Source organism: Typha angustifolia, chromosome 15 (assembly GCF_048772165.1).
Source record: "Typha angustifolia cultivar Huaian chromosome 15, ASM4877216v1, whole genome shotgun sequence".
Lineage (NCBI taxonomy): Eukaryota > Viridiplantae > Streptophyta > Magnoliopsida > Poales > Typhaceae > Typha > Typha angustifolia.
Window position 1 is genome coordinate 10,005,668 of NC_133253.1, and position 9,333 is coordinate 10,015,000.

A 9,333-nucleotide genomic window follows, 5' to 3' on the forward strand; every position below is an offset into this window, starting at 1 on the left:
CGATATGCATATGCAAGATAAGCATAGAAAATATGAACCAATCTTCTTAAACAAACTTTACTATATAAACAATGATGCAACACAGTAGTCAAACCGACTTAGTATAGAAATTTTGCACTTTTCGACTTATTCTCCATAACTCAACAGGAATTTTTCCTGTATTATTTTTTTTTTTTTACTAAAACATATATGTCCAATGATGGCTTTCACACATGAGTAGGTAGCCCTTTTCTTGTAGTACAAATCAAACGATGTGCAAGAAGAAATTCACATATATCATTTTTTTTTAAATTTGCAAATAATGTACTGAGTCAAACTGGACTCGAAACAAGATGGCTTTCACACTAAGTCATTGTAGCCCTTTTCATTGATCTTTTATAAAAATATATTTGATAACTAAGCATGAGGTCAAACTGTGCAAATCAAAGTTAATAGAGAGCTATTTAAAAAAAAATATTCATGATATCATGCTCACACAAGAATACACATACGTTATGAGGCATTAAAAATTTATTATTATAGAAGTCGAGGGAGTGACAAAATCAAAATTGAAACAATATACTACAAGATGACAAAATTGACTATAATAACTCATAATCAAGAGAAAAATCATATTTTTATGTCAAGAGTATATATTATTGAATCTAGGAGTGCATCAATTTTTTTTTTATGACAAAAACTCTCAATAAATCTGAAACTAAAACCAAAGAAAATTTCAGAGTAAATGAAAACCTAAAAAAAACGAAACAAAAAAACTCGCAAACTAAAAAGAACACAAATCCCAATAAAATCAGTCCAAAGCACAAATCCCTAAAGAAGTACGGAGATACTCAAATCTCTGTAAATCCAAAGGTTTTGTAAACAAGTAACCCAACTGTTTCTCCGTCTCAACATGTTCTAGTGCTATTGTTTTGTCTTCAACTAACTCGCGTATAAAATGATGTCGGATATCAATATATTTTGTACGCGAGTGTTGAACAGGATTTTTTGATATATTAATAGCACTCATGTTGTCACAATAAAGCACCATAGTATCTTTTTCAATGTCATAATCCTTGACCATCTGTTTCATCCATAGTAACTGAGAACAACAACTTCCTACTGCAATGTACTCGGCATCCGCAGTAGATAAAGATATCGAGTTTTGTTTCTTACTGTGCCAAGCAACCAGATTGTTTCCAACATAAAAACATCCACCTGAAGTACTTTTTCTATCATCACATGAACCTGCCCAATCAGAATCCGTGTATGCCGATATGATAGCATCCGAGTCATAAGTAAACCAGATACCTAAATCAACTGTGCCACTGACATATTTTATGATACATTTCACAGCAAACAAATGTGACTCCTTGGGTTCAGACTGAAACCTAGCACACACACCGACACTAAATACAATGTCAGGTCTACTAGCCATTAAGTACAAAAGGCTACCGATCATGCTCCTATACACTGTCTGATCAACACTTTTTCCTGACATGTCCTTACCTAGTTTGGTAGTTGTACTCATAGGAGTTCTAGCATGTTTTGTATTTTCTAAACCAAATTTAGTCACAAGATCCTTAGCATACTTGGTTTGAGCGATAAAAATCCCTCTCTCCAATTGAGTAATTTGAAGCCCTAAAAAGAACTTCAACTCACCCATCATACTTATCTCAAAATGACTGTGCATGAGATCAGCAAACTCCTTAGCTAATAATTGACTCGTCACCCCGAAGACAATGTCATCCACATATATTTGTGCCACAACTAAACTCTTGTTTTCACGTCTAATGAATAATGTCTTGTCCACTCCCCCTCGAGTGAACCCCCGCATCTACTAAAAAGGTGGTCAACTTCTCATACCAAGCTCTTGGAGCTTGTTTTAGCCCGTAAAGAGCCTTTTTCAATTTAAAAACATGAGAAGGAAATTTTTGATCTTCGAAACCCTTAGGTTGTTCCACATAAACATCTTCATTCAGGATACCATTTAAGAAAGCACTTTTAACATCCATTTGAAACAATTTAAATTTTAAATGACAAGCAATGGCAAGCAGTATACGAATAGACTCTAATCTAGCAACAGGAGCAAATGTCTCATCAAAATCTATACCCTCAACCTGAGTGTATCCCTGTGCTACTAGTCTGGCTTTATTTCGATCTGTATTGCCATGTTCATCACTTTTATTTTTGTAAATCCATTTTGTTCCAATAACGTTCACATTCTTAGGTCTAGGAACTAAATACCAAACATCATTCCTAGAAAATTGCTCTAATTCCTCATGCATAGCATTAACCCAAGAATCGTCTAACAATGCTTCCTTCACATTTTTAGGTTCAAAAGAAGATGTATAACAAGTAAATGATACCTCATTTTGGATTTGTCATCTTGTCTTAATTGGTCCATTCACGTCTCTGATCACTTGTGACAGTGGATGATTTGATTTCACTCTAGCAGATGGTTCTGGTACGTTGCAGTCATTTTTGTTCATTTCAACTTTGTCCTCGTCCTGATTCTCAATTTCCAGATCAAGCTCCTTTCCTATTTCTTCGTAATATGTATCTGCAGAAACAGAAATAGAAGTAGCTTTAGTTAAGTTAGTTGAGGATTCATCTATCATAACATTAGCAAATTCCATAACAGTAGAAGTTTCAAGGTTAAATACCCTGTAGGCTCTACTATTATTCGAGTACCCCAAGAAGATGCCTTCACTACTTCTAGTGTCAAATTTAGTCAAATATTCTCGATCACGCAAGATATAACATTTACTACCAAAAACTCGAAAATATTTAACACTAGGTTTCTTACCTTTCCAGATTTCACAAGTAGTCATATTTGTACCTGGTCTTAGATAAACACGATTTATTACATGTACCACTGTACTGACCGCCTCTGCCCAAAACCTTTGAGTGACATTTTTAGCATGAAACATAACCCTAGCCATTTCCTGCACAACTCGATTTTTTCTTTTAACAATCCCGTTCTGTTGTGGAGTTATAGGAGCTGAAAACTCATGTTGAATACCAAGAGAATCGCAAAATATAGAAAAATTTTCATTTTCAAATTCTCTACCATGATCAGAATGAATCCTAACTAGGGTTGTAAATTTTTCATTCTGCAATTTTAAGCATAGTGATTTAAAAACTTCAAAGGTTTCAGACTTCTCACGTTGAAAGGCAACCTAGGTATATCTGGAGTAATCATCGACCATTAAGAATATATAGCGTTTACCTCCAAGACTTTCAGTTTTTGTTGGACCCATCAAGTCCATGTGAACTAAAACAGTTTTATTATTATTTGAATTACCAGTATATCCAACACCATACCTGTCTTTTCCAGAGATCTGAGCTTTTAGAATCTCGTCCAATTTGTTCTTCCCTTTTAGAAATGTAACTTCCTTATGCAATCGCTCTAGTTCAATTTCATCAGCCTTCATTTTATTTTTCGTATTGTCAAGTTGTTCAGAAAGGTCTTTGACACGTTCAAGCTCCAATTTGTACTTCTCCTCAAATTGAATTCTTTCTGGTTCAATTTCCTTGAGTCGTTGAAGTAGTCTAAGATTGTTTTTCTTGAGTTTAAACGACTCCAGGTACAAGTCATTATATGCCTTTTGAATTTCAGATTCATCTTCCTCAGCCGGTAGCATATCAAGATTATCTGTACTATCAGTATCATCAACAGAGTCAGTATTAAGCAAATAAGAGACAAAGGCTACAAAGTTTTCTTCGTCTTTTTCAAAATCATCATTAGATTCATCTGAATCATCCCAAGTAACTTTCATAGCTTTGCCCTTTCTCTTAAGACGATTAGGGCATTCTTGTGCGATGTGTCCAAAACCAGAACATTCAAAACATTGAACTTTATTTTTAGAATTCTTATTTTTCTGTTTGACATTGTTGTTGCTACCACCTGTATTCGAAGTCACAGTATTCTTCTTTTTCACAAAAGTTTTATTTTTTTCAAACTTTTCAGTATTAAACTTGTTTGGCTTTCGAAAGAATTTATTGAACTTTTTGACAAACATAGCCAACATCTCAACATCTAAATCACCTTCATCTTCAGACTCCTCTAAATTTTGTTCCACAGTGGATAGAGCTATCCCTTTGGACTTCCTCGGTTTTGAAAGACTGGACTCAAATGTTTGTAGATTTCCTACCAATTGTTCAACTTTCATAGAGTCAATGTCCTTACTTTCCTCAATAGCTGTAACTTTCGTCTGAAACCTTTCTGGAAGAGACCTAAGGATCTTACGGACAATTCTATTTTCAGGAATTTTCTCTGCTAGGTTGAAACTTGAGTTGACTATATCACTTAACTTTGCATAGAACTCATCAAATGTTTCATTCTCCTCCATACGTAGGGTTTTAAAATTAGTAGTCAACCTCTGAGGTTTCGAAAGTTTTACAGTCATAGTACCTTCATGAGTTGTTTCTAAGATCATCCAGGCTTGTTTTGCTATTTCACAAGTAGATATTCTTCTAAATTCTTCCGAGGAAACACAACTAAAAATTGCATTTATTGCTTTGCTATTCCAGCCAACTTTTTCATAATCTGTTTTATCCCATGACTCAATCGGTTTCTCAACTAACTCATCATTCACCATGTACATTGGTGGACTCCAACCGTTCATAATGGCCATCCAAACTCTCTCATCTATAGACTTCAAATAAGCTCTCATCCTAGCTTTCCAATATCCATAATTTGATCCATCTAGAATAGGAGGTCTAATAGATGAGGGTCCATCTCTATGAAAATCCATGCCTAACTGATCTCTCTCAAAAAGTGAGAGAACCCGCTCTGATACCAATTGAAAAACTCCTAGACACACGTATGTATCTAACCTCTAGACAATGATATTTCTCGTTCGCTTAAGTAAAAGTCGGAAGAAATATTAAAAACGAAAGTAGAGATGAATGCCAAGATTTTAACGTGGAAAACCCAAACGGGAAAAAAACCACGGATCCAAACTCGGATCAAAACCAATCACTATGATAGTAGCAGTTATAAGACTGACTCACAAAACAACCCGTCGATCCAAACGACTTTGTTCCTCTCAGTCTTGATCGCTAGAACCCACGTTTCATTGCTTCTTGTGATTGAAGTCCAATCTCAGTAGCCCTCGAGATTGATCTTTCGTCTAGATAGCCCTTAAGACGAAAGATTAAGATTTATAGATGTGAAAGGCCTTGTTAGTTGAAGAACCGATGTAGCCTCCAAAAAGTCTCCTTGAATAATCTTCTTCAACTGCCCTAGGTTAGGGCAACACTATCCTTATATATGATCTCCAAGATAGAGCCAAACCCAAGTCATAATCGTACTCACGAAAATCCAATAAATTGCAAACTTCATAGGTGCGTTCGAACGCGGCCCGAGTGCGTTCGAACGGCCTAACTTAATCTCAGGTGCGTTCGAACGGGCCCAAGTGCGTTCGAACGCGACAGCTTGAATTCTTCAGGTTGCGTTCGAACGCGTTTGTGAACGCTGCTCTCGGTCTGTGTGAACGCAGTACCCGCGTTCAAACGCGTTTGTGAACGCGGCTCTCTGTCTGTGTGAATGCAGTGCCCGCGTTCGAACGTGCTTGTGAACGCGGCTCTCTATCTGTGTGAACGCAGATTTCGCATTCGAACGCGTTTGTGAACGCGATGAGAACGCGACGGCTTTTCTCCAATGATCTTGCAATTCTTCACACCAGTGATATTCTAGACTTGTGTAAAGCTCATATACATGAAAAAATACACTTAGAATATTTTGTACAAAATTGCCAACAAATAAAAAACCTAACAAGAAGGAAGACTTCTTTGATCGGTTCGGATAATGAATCGCCTACCGATCAAATAAGGCCTTCACTTTGTCACCGCATGTAGAATTGCCCATATCTCTCTCTCATAAGTCGATAATTGCTGAGATTTTTGTGATAAAGCCTTACTAAGAAAGGCTATGGGACATCGTCCTTGCATTAGTACAGCTCTTATGCCAACTCCCGATACATCACATTCCACAATGAACTCTTTGGTGAAGTCCGGTAGCACTAGAACGGGCACCGTCGTCATTGCTATTTTTAGTTTTCAAAGGGTGTAGTGGTTTTATCCGTTCATCTATAATATTCCTACAACAAAAAAGTGAGAAGAGCAGCAATCTTGCCATACCCAGCGATGAAGCGGCAATAATATCCGGTCAACCCCAAGAATCCTCGCAATCCTATGGTGGTAGTAGAAACCGGCCAAGCGGTCATGCATCATGCTACCTTTTGAGGATTCGCCACTATACCTTCCGCTGAGATGATGTGGCCTAAATATTTCACTTGTGGTACTCCCCATAGGCACTTGGACTTCTTGATCTTCAATAGGTTCTGCTTCAACAAATTCAGCACATCCTCCAAATGACGCTAATGCTCTATTTCAGTCCTGCTATACACCAAAATGTCGTTAAAAAATACCAATATATACCTTCCAGTAGAGGTCGAAAATATAATTCATGAGGCCTTAAAAAGTAGACAAAGCATTGGTGAGACCAAAAGGCATCACCCGGAACTTGTAATGCCCATCCAGAGTTCGAAATACAGTCTTGTGCACATCTGTCGGGTGAACTCTAATTTGATGATACTCAGCTCTCAAGTCTAGCTTGCTGAATATAGTCGCCCCTGCAAGCTCGTCCAGCATGTCCTTTATAACTGAAATGGGATACCGATCCTTGACGATGATACCATTTAGTGCCTGATAGTCAACACAAAAATACAATGTCCCATCCTTCTTTCGCACCAATAGCACGGGTGATAAGTAAGAACTATGACTTGGTTGTATGAGGCCTTGCTCCAATATCTCGACTACCGTCTTAGAGATAACTTTCTTTTGCATATGTGGATACCAATATGGCCTCACATTCATTGGTGCAATCTTGGGCACAATCTCTATGCGATGGTCCTCCGTTCGCCTTGGAGGGAACTCCTTTGGTTCCTCAAACAATCCAGCAAATTTATCTAATAAATTAGATAACTCGATTGTAGTATCTAGACTCATTTGAGACTCATCTTCTGCTAGTCCTAACTGAAGAAGATAGGCCAAATCACTCGCACATGGCAACCCTACCATCGGCTGCATCGTTGTAGTCGGCGGAGAACAAACGCCATCAAGCTGCACCTCTTGGTTTCCTTGCTTAAATTTCATCCACATGCTCCAAAAATCAAGTGACAGGTCCTAAGCTTTGTAACCATTGTTTTCCTAGGACAATATCCACTCCTCGCAGCGCCAACGGATACAAGTCTACAATGATGTCGTATTCTTGCACCCGTATACTGACCCGGCTACACAAGTTCTCTACCTTAAGCTTCGTGCCGTCTCCAATAGCAACGTCAAACCCCATGGTCGGTTCAGCCTCCAAGCCCAATCTTCTCACTAACCTCTCATCTAGAAAGTTGTGTGTACTCCCCAAATCGATGAGAATGTGCACACAATGCTTTCTAACGAGTATGTTCACCCGTAATGTCCTCGGCGCGGAAGTACCCAAATATGCCTGCATCGATATTTCAGCTTGGATATCTTTCTCCACACCCTTCTCTATGGCTTCCTCATGGACCTCCTCTGCACACTCTTCGTCACCGACAACCTCATCATCCTCCTCGAGACCATTGATGAGCATCACACTCTCGATCGATTTGGAACACCGATGACCGAGATTGAAACGTTCATTGCATCAAAAGCAAAGACCCTTCGCTCTTTGCTCCTCCACTTGAGCAGGTGTGAGAGTTCGAATGAGGGGGCTTGTGCCTCCTTTAACATCGGAAGAAGGTCTCAAAGGTCGTCGTAGTCTAGTAATAACAGCCGCTGTCTTTGAACCTGTAGAATTGCCAACCGGCGTTCTAGGTGCAAACCGCCCATCTCGGTTGCCCCAACTTGTTTGACTGTCATCTTGAGAGCCTTATACTTTTGCTCCATCCTCATGGCCTTCTCAAAGGCCTCCTTCAGAGTGGTAGGACAAAGAGCACAAACAACCGCCTGTATCTCATCCCGCAGCCCTAAAATGAATGTGCTCATCAATGTCGATTCGGGCCAAAGTGGCTCACACCGACTATGAACTCTTTCAAATTCAGCTTGATACTCCAAAACGGTTGTCCTCTGAACCATCTTGCTTAATATGGCAACAAAATCTTTGTAGGCCGCTATCCCAAATCTGCATGTAATCCTCCTATAAAAGTCAACCCAACCAATAAATTCTCCATCACGAATAGCCGATCTATACCAATGCAATGTCGTTCCTTGAAGGTAAAAGCTTGCCATCTGGACCTTTGCATCCTCCACTATCCCTTGACAATCAAAGTTTTGTTCCACTTGAAATACTCAATTCATTGGATCGCCGCCTTCAAATTTTGGAAACTCCAAGCATGCAGTTCTCCCTCAGATAGCCTTATCGGGTTCACGAAAGATCCTTGGTTCAGGTATGAACCTTTGTACTTATTGATCTCCTTCTCTAAATCCTCGAGCATGTCCATCACTATCTCTGAAGGGATCAACATCATCCTCTAAGTGTGAATTCTCTTCATCGACGAAGCATACTAGTACCGTACGCCTCTCAGATTCGACCACCGCCGGTCTTAAGTTATGTATCGGAGGTGGGGGATGATGTGTAGGAATAGGTAAAAGAGAATCATTGACATTAACATGTCGCACCTGGACTCATAGGTATTGGTTTGGTGTGGTCCTACCGCTAGTCTTTCTTGAGGCATCAATCTTTGTCGAGGAGATGACAAAGTCGATCAGTTCATGACATATTCCTTTAAAGTATTATGATCATTTTGCATTGTGTCAACCCTATGCAGTAATATTTGGAATATACCCCTAAGTTCATCCGCCAAGCCCATGTTCACACCCATGGATGTTGGTTGACTCGGTCATGCCGTGATCGCTCCAAAGGAATCGGCCTCACGATTAGGGTTATCGTAAATTAAGTCTTTCCTTGTCGGTGTGCTCTCCATTGGTCTTCTTCTCGATGTCATCTTTCTTATTTCAACCATTAATGGAGGTCTGAGGCTTGCTTGACTCTAATACCAATGATAGGTTACGAAACAATTCCTTCAAGATCTGGATTTATTGTAAGAAGCAGTCCGCGCAATCGAGAAAAAATATTCACCAAATATTCTCCTATAGTCATAAAGTTACAAAACCAAGTAGAATCAATCCATAACTCCCTGATCCACGATTTTTGTATTTATGCCCTTCGTAGATTCGAATTATAACTGGGACGAAATTATGATTTAGTGATGATGATGGTGGTGGACGAGTGGAGTGGATGTTAAGGTTATGAATGTTTATGGAGATGAGGGTGGATGGTAGGTGTTGTTTAAGTGATAAAGACGAAGG